This window comes from Phyllobates terribilis, unplaced genomic scaffold, assembly GCF_046119375.1.
Source record: "Phyllobates terribilis strain yellow unplaced genomic scaffold, ASM4611937v1 Scaffold_11__3_contigs__length_659146591, whole genome shotgun sequence".
Classification (NCBI taxonomy): Eukaryota; Metazoa; Chordata; class Amphibia; order Anura; family Dendrobatidae; genus Phyllobates; species Phyllobates terribilis.
In genome coordinates this window covers 609295575-609301848 of record NW_027362771.1, presented here as the reverse complement: position 1 = coordinate 609301848, position 6274 = coordinate 609295575, and the positions used below count along the sequence as shown (strand labels likewise).

General features: G+C 44.8%; 1 non-coding gene across 1 annotated transcript; it reads left to right on the top strand.

Annotated features, from left to right (window-relative positions):
* The first annotated feature begins 5636 nt into the window (after positions 1-5636).
* On the top strand, positions 5637-5718 carry TRNAI-AAU (transfer RNA isoleucine (anticodon AAU)). Its single transcript has one exon. It is a non-coding gene; the product is annotated as a tRNA-Ile (tRNA).
* Positions 5719-6274: the final 556 nt, after the last annotated feature.

Here is a 6274-nt window from a genome sequence, read left to right as displayed (position 1 = left end):
GCTGTTCCCCGCCCAGCAGGCACAGGGCGGCCTTCCACTGTACTACCTTACCTCCCTCGCCCTCTTTCCTTCTTCCGTACTCCATCTAACCCCTTGGCTCTGTGGTGTCCGCTCTCGCTCCAGCTCTCTCCTTCTCACAGGTGGACTACCGCGTGTATTCACACTGTGGTGAATCTTTCGGGCCCAGGCATAAGAAGTTGTCGAGGTGCTGGATAATATTTGCCCCCTTAGAAACGTCCATTACAACCCATTCGAGGAAGCAACTAAACGCCTCAAATAGTGAGCAGGATCTGGAGCACCCCATGGGCAAACAGCGTTCTATATAGTATGCTCCTTCCCAGAAGCAGCCCAATAGGTGGACACTATTCAGAGGCACAGGTAGTAAGTAACCGGAATGCAGCATCAATGTCTGCTTTGGCCATTAGGGTGACCCTTCCCAACTTTTTGATCCGCCTGATTGCCTTGTCAAAGGATGTACAGCATATACTACTGTACTTGGTTCCGCGTCGATGTTGTCGTTTACTGACCTGTCCCTTTGATATGACAAATGGTGGATTAGTCCGAATGTATTTGGGTTCCGTTTTTGGCACAACTCACAAAAGGAATACGTCTTGTAAGGAAAGTGTTCTGAATGGAACCACCATTCTACCTAAATATATTTATTTTTTTAATTTTCTTGTCACGACGTCTGGGTGTTGGTAGGCTGATGTTAGATTTTTACTCTAGCCTTTCATGATTTTAGAAGGGCATGACATGCCTATATCTGTGTCTCCCGCTCCTTTTACTCCTCCACCTCATTTCTTTTCGCATGACTATATGTACTTGTTGTAACATACCTGGCGGCGTACTTGCATAGTGTACCATCTCCCACTATGCAAGATTGCAATCTTAGCCTTCAGTCCAGTTTGTAAGTCGTGCTCCTGTTCTTGCTGTGGACATGCTTTGGTCTGACTGTTTAGGGCGGCGGCCTGGTTATTTTCTGCTTCTTATAGCTGCTGTGGGCACACCTTTAATGCGTCCTCAGCCTATTACTGTCTGTCACTGGATATTTAAACCAGCTTCACCTGGAAGCTAGTGCCTGAGCATCTTCTTCCTTCAGAGGGCTTCTTGCCTCTGTAGTGCCAGGTCCTGTCTGAACTATCTCCTAGCCTGTTGTCTGTTTGCCTTCCTGGAGGCTGTATTTGCAGGCCTGTCTAAACTCTTAGCCTGTTCGTTTCTGCCTCTGGGGGCCATATTCCCAGGCTCGTTCCTCCATTTTGCTTCAGTACAGTTCCTGTCTCCTAGCTTCCTACCTGTTTTTTCTTTATGTTCGTTTGCTCCCTTTTTCTGCAGTGTCTGAACCAGCTCTTGAATTTACCTAGACTCGTTCCTGCATTTTGTTGCAGTAACTGTTCTTGTCTGAATTGTCTCCTAGCTTCTTACCTGTTTTGTCTTTATGTCCGTTTGCTCCCTTTTTCTGTAGAGTCTGAACCTGCGCCTAACTTCTACTCGTTGTCATTGTACTTCCGTTTGTGAGTTGGAGTCCTTTCTCTACTTCTTTGCAAGTACCTTGTGTGTATCTGGTTCTGCCTTTCTTTTCCATTCTGTTCCATGTGAACAGAGCCCTGTCCCCTTTGCTTTGTCTTTGTTTAACGTTTTGGCGATTTATCTCTGTCCTTTCTTACTTTCCGCTCCGGCGGTTCCTGCTTGCTCAGCCTTGTCCACCGCACTTGCGTTTTCGCTCTGCTCAGCCTTGTCCACCGCATCTGCGGTTTCGCTCTGCTCAGCCTTGTTTACCGCGTCTGCGGTTTCGCTCTGCTCAGCCTTGTCTACCGCGTCTGCGGTTTCGCTCTGCTCAGCCTTGTCTACCGCGCCTGTGGTTTCGCTCTGCTCAGCCTTGTCTACCACGTCTGCGGTTTCGCTCTGCTCAGCCTTGTCCACCGCGTCTGTGGTTTTGCTCTACTCAGCCTTGTCTACCACATCTGCGGTTTCGCTCTGCACAGCCTTGTCTACCACGTCTGTGGTTTCGCTCTGCTCAGCCTTATCTACCGCGTCTGCGGTTTCGCTCTGCTCAGCCTTGTCTACCGCGTCTGCGGTTTCGCTCTGCTCAGCCTTGTCTACCGCGCCTGTGGTTTCGCTCTGCTCAGCCTTGTCTACCACGTCTGCGGTTTCGCTCTGCTCAGCCTTGTCCACCGCGTCTGTGGTTTTGCTCTACTCAGCCTTGTCTACCACATCTGCGGTTTCGCTCTGCACAGCCTTGTCTACCACGTCTGTGGTTTCGCTCTGCTCAGCCTTGTCCACCGCGTCTGTGGTTTTGCTCTACTCAGCCTTGTCTACCACATCTGCGGTTTCGCTCTGCACAGCCTTGTCTACCACGTCTGTGGTTTCGCTCTGCTCAGCCTTGTCTACCGCGTCTGCGGTTTTGCTCTGCTCAGACTTGTCCACCGCGTCTGCGGTTTTGAACTGCTCAGCCTTGTCTACCGCATCTGCGGTTTTGAACTGCTCAGCCTTCTCCACCGCGTCTGTGGTTTTGCTCTGCTCAGCCTTGTCTACCGAATCTGCAGTTTCGCTCTGATCAGCCTTGTCTACCGTGTCTGCGGCTTTGCTCTGCTCAGCCTTGTCTACCGCACCTGCAGTTTCCCTTTACTCTGCTTGATTACCACATCTTTGGCTCTGAACCCGTCTCCCAGTCTGTACTGGACCTTACTCAGCCTGTGCTCTAGCCTGACTGTTTCTGTATTCCCCAGTGTGGGTCAACAGCCGTGTCCGGGGTCTAACCTGGAGCCGCAGCTGGTCAATCTGATCGGTTCCTCCCTTGTGCACTGGCGTTGTATGCCATCATGCGACCTTGGTCGGATGGGGCAGATACTTAGTTATGCCCCTCCAGGCACTCTCCGGTTCATGGCACAGTGGAATCACTAATCACGCACACGCCAGTCAGTCCGGGCGTGTGCATTACACTTGTCACTTTTCCATGTGTTACTTGTGTCTTGTCAGCAGTTTGGAAGGAAAGGTAGGATGTTCTAAAGGAGAGAAATGTCCAAAAAGGATGGGAGATTTTGCTAAATTAAATACTCACTGCACAATCAATAACAATCCCGAAAAGAAGGAAGAATGGAAAGCATTTATGGAGGCCAGGATGGCTAAATACTGAACTTAAAAACTTGATAAAAAGGAAAAAAGAAATGAATACCAAATGAAAAGAAGGGTTTATATCTAAAGAAGAAAATAATGCTGTCTGCAGGGAAAGCTGGGCTAGAGTTAGAAGAGCTAGAGCCAGTAATGAAGTGAGGCTTGAAAGAGAGACCAAAAGAAATAAGGAAGGATTTTGGAAGTAAGTCAAATGTTAAATAAAAGCCAAAGATGTTATAGGATTTTTACAGGATGAAAAGGGTAAAGAGGTGAAAAAATGATGTTGAGAAGGCTGAACTTTTAAATTCCTATTTTGCTTCTGTGTTCTCTAAGAAAGCAAATGTAACATCAAGTGATCTTCACTGTGCTGTAGAAGAAAAGGAACATGTCAGCAAGTCATACGTATGAAAATTACATATGAATGGTCATGTTGGCTTTAGGTACCAGAATTAATTACATAATTTACCATCTATGTTACATCCATGTCAGTTCAATCAATGATCAACCATTCTCAAAATTTGCCAAAATCAATCTTGGTCAAAAGAAGTCTAACTGCTAGCTCATATCCCTGCTGCCTTTTTATTGTTATCAATACAGGATGAGCAAAGTGATTAGCAAACATAAACAGAGCCATGCTGCTTCTGCTGCTTTCCAGTAAGTCTCCCTAGTGATGGATTCATAGCTACACTGCTCTGCACTGCTGTATAATGTCTTCCTTGCTGCTGCTTCTGATTATCTGGTACGTACAGGCAGGGTTGTAGGAATGCTTCATGTTTGAGTGTCCTGTATATCGCATATAATAGCAAGTAATCTATACAACCTAATTCAGTGATATCTAAAAATTATCCGATGAGCCAACAGAGGAAAGATTAGTAAAATATCTACATACAAGTCATATGTTTTGTAAAATGTAGCCCCATAGTCAATATACAAACAAATCCCTGATGACTACGTTGCTCATGCATAATAACATTTGTATTTTTGTCTAATTGGATATACAATGATTTCTGCAACTTATATCATGAGCTAATTTCTGATTTAAATAAGTGTGAACATCTGTATGAGGTAGCGTGGCCGAGCAGTCTAAGGCACTGGATTAAGAGTCCAATATCTCTGGAGGCGTGGGTTCAAATCCCACCGCTGCCATTATTTATTTTTGTCTAATTTTTACCAAAAATTAGGAAGCGGTTGACGAAGCAAAGGTGATTGACAATTTAGGAGGCAGAGATCATGGTATCCTATCATTTTGTACTACATATGGAGGAAAAAATGCGAAAACTGAGATTTTAAGAATGGACTGTAGAGAGGCAGTTTTTGACGGACTCAGTAAAAGGGAAGTAAAGGTAGGATGTTCTAAAGGAAAGAAATGTCCAGGAAGGATGGGAGATTTTGGTAAATTAAATTCTCACTGCACAATCAGTAACAATCCCTAAAGATATGAAGAATGGAAAGCATTTATGGAGACAAGGATGGCTGAATACTGAACTTAAAAGCTTGCTAAAAAGGAACAAAGAAATGAAAATCAAAGGGAAAGAAGGGTTCATATCTAAAGAAGAATATAATGCTGTCTGCAGGGAAAGCTGGGCTAGCGTTAGAAGAGCTAAAGCCAGTAATGAAGTGAGGCTTGCAAGAGAGACCAAAAGCAATAAGAAAGGATTTTGGAAGTAAGTTAAAAGTTAAAGAAAAGCCAAAGATGCTATAGGATTTTTAAAGGATGAAAAGGGTAAAGTGGTCAATAATGATGTTGAGAAGACTGAACTTTTATATACCTATTTTGCTTCTGTGTTCTCTAAGAAAGCAGTTGTAACATCAAGTGATCTTCACTGTGCTGTAGAAGAAAAGTAGCATGTGTACAAGTCATACGTATGAATACTGCATATGAGTGGTCATGTTGGCTTTAGGCATCAGAATTAATTACTTAATTTACCATCTATGTTACATCCATGTCAGTTCAATCAATGATCAACCATTCTCAAAATTTTCCAAAATCAATCTTGGTCAAAAGAAGTCTAACTGCTAGCTCATATCCCTGCTGCCTTTTTAGGGTTATCAATACAGGATGAGCAGAGTGATTAGCAAACATAAACAGAGCCATGCTGCTTCTGCTGCTTTCCAGTAAGTCACCCTAGCGATGTTTTCAGAGCTACACTGCTCTGCACTGCTGTATAATGTCTTCCTTGCTGCTGCTTCTGATTATCTGTTACGTACAAGCAGGGGTGTAGGAATCCTTCATGTTTGAGAGTCCTGTATATGGGAGATCATAGCAAGTAATCTATACCACCTAATTCAGTGATATCTTAAAATTAGCGGATGAGCCAACAGAGGAAAGATTAGTAAAATATCTGCATACAAGTTATATGTTTTGTAAAATGGTGCCCCAGAGTCAATGTACAAACAAATCCCTGATAACTACGTTGCTCATGCATAATAACATTTGTATTTTTGTCTAATTAGATATACAAGGTTTTCTGACACTTATATCATTAGCAAATTTCTGTTTTAAATAAGTTTGAACGTCTGTATGAGGCAGCGTGGCCGAGTGGTCTAAGGAGCTGGATTAATGCTCCAGTTTCTCTGGAGGTGTGTGTTCAAATCCCACCGCTGCCGTTTATTTGGATCTAATCAGCTGAGGAGTTGTGGTCAGCTCTGGAGAACCAATTTCATGAATGGTTGTCTGCAATGGACCTGAAACCAGGGAAGTCCGTGTGTGACAATGTTGCAAACCTGGGTGTGGCCCTTCGCCGGGGCAATGTCACACATGTGACTTGTATGGCTCACATGTTGAACCTGTGTGTCTAGCAATTTTTAGCCCACTATCCCGTACTAGATGGCCTTCTGCAGAGGGCACGGTCGCTGTGTGCTCACTTCCGCTGTTTGCATCCCGCAGCTCAGCGACCTACATCTCTACAGAAGTCGTTGGGCCTGCCACTTCACCGGCTTAAATGCGATGTGCCTACCTGGTGGAATTCAACTCTGCACATGTTGCAGCGACTTTGGCAGCACCGACAAGCCCTGCTGCAATACTTTCTGACATACAGCCTGGGCCAACAAGATTCAGAGGTGGGGCAAATCACGCTGGAGGAGTGGTCTCAGATCAGGGACCTATGCACCCTTCTGCACAGTTTTGAAATGGCGACGTTGATGTTTAGTGCTGACGATGCCA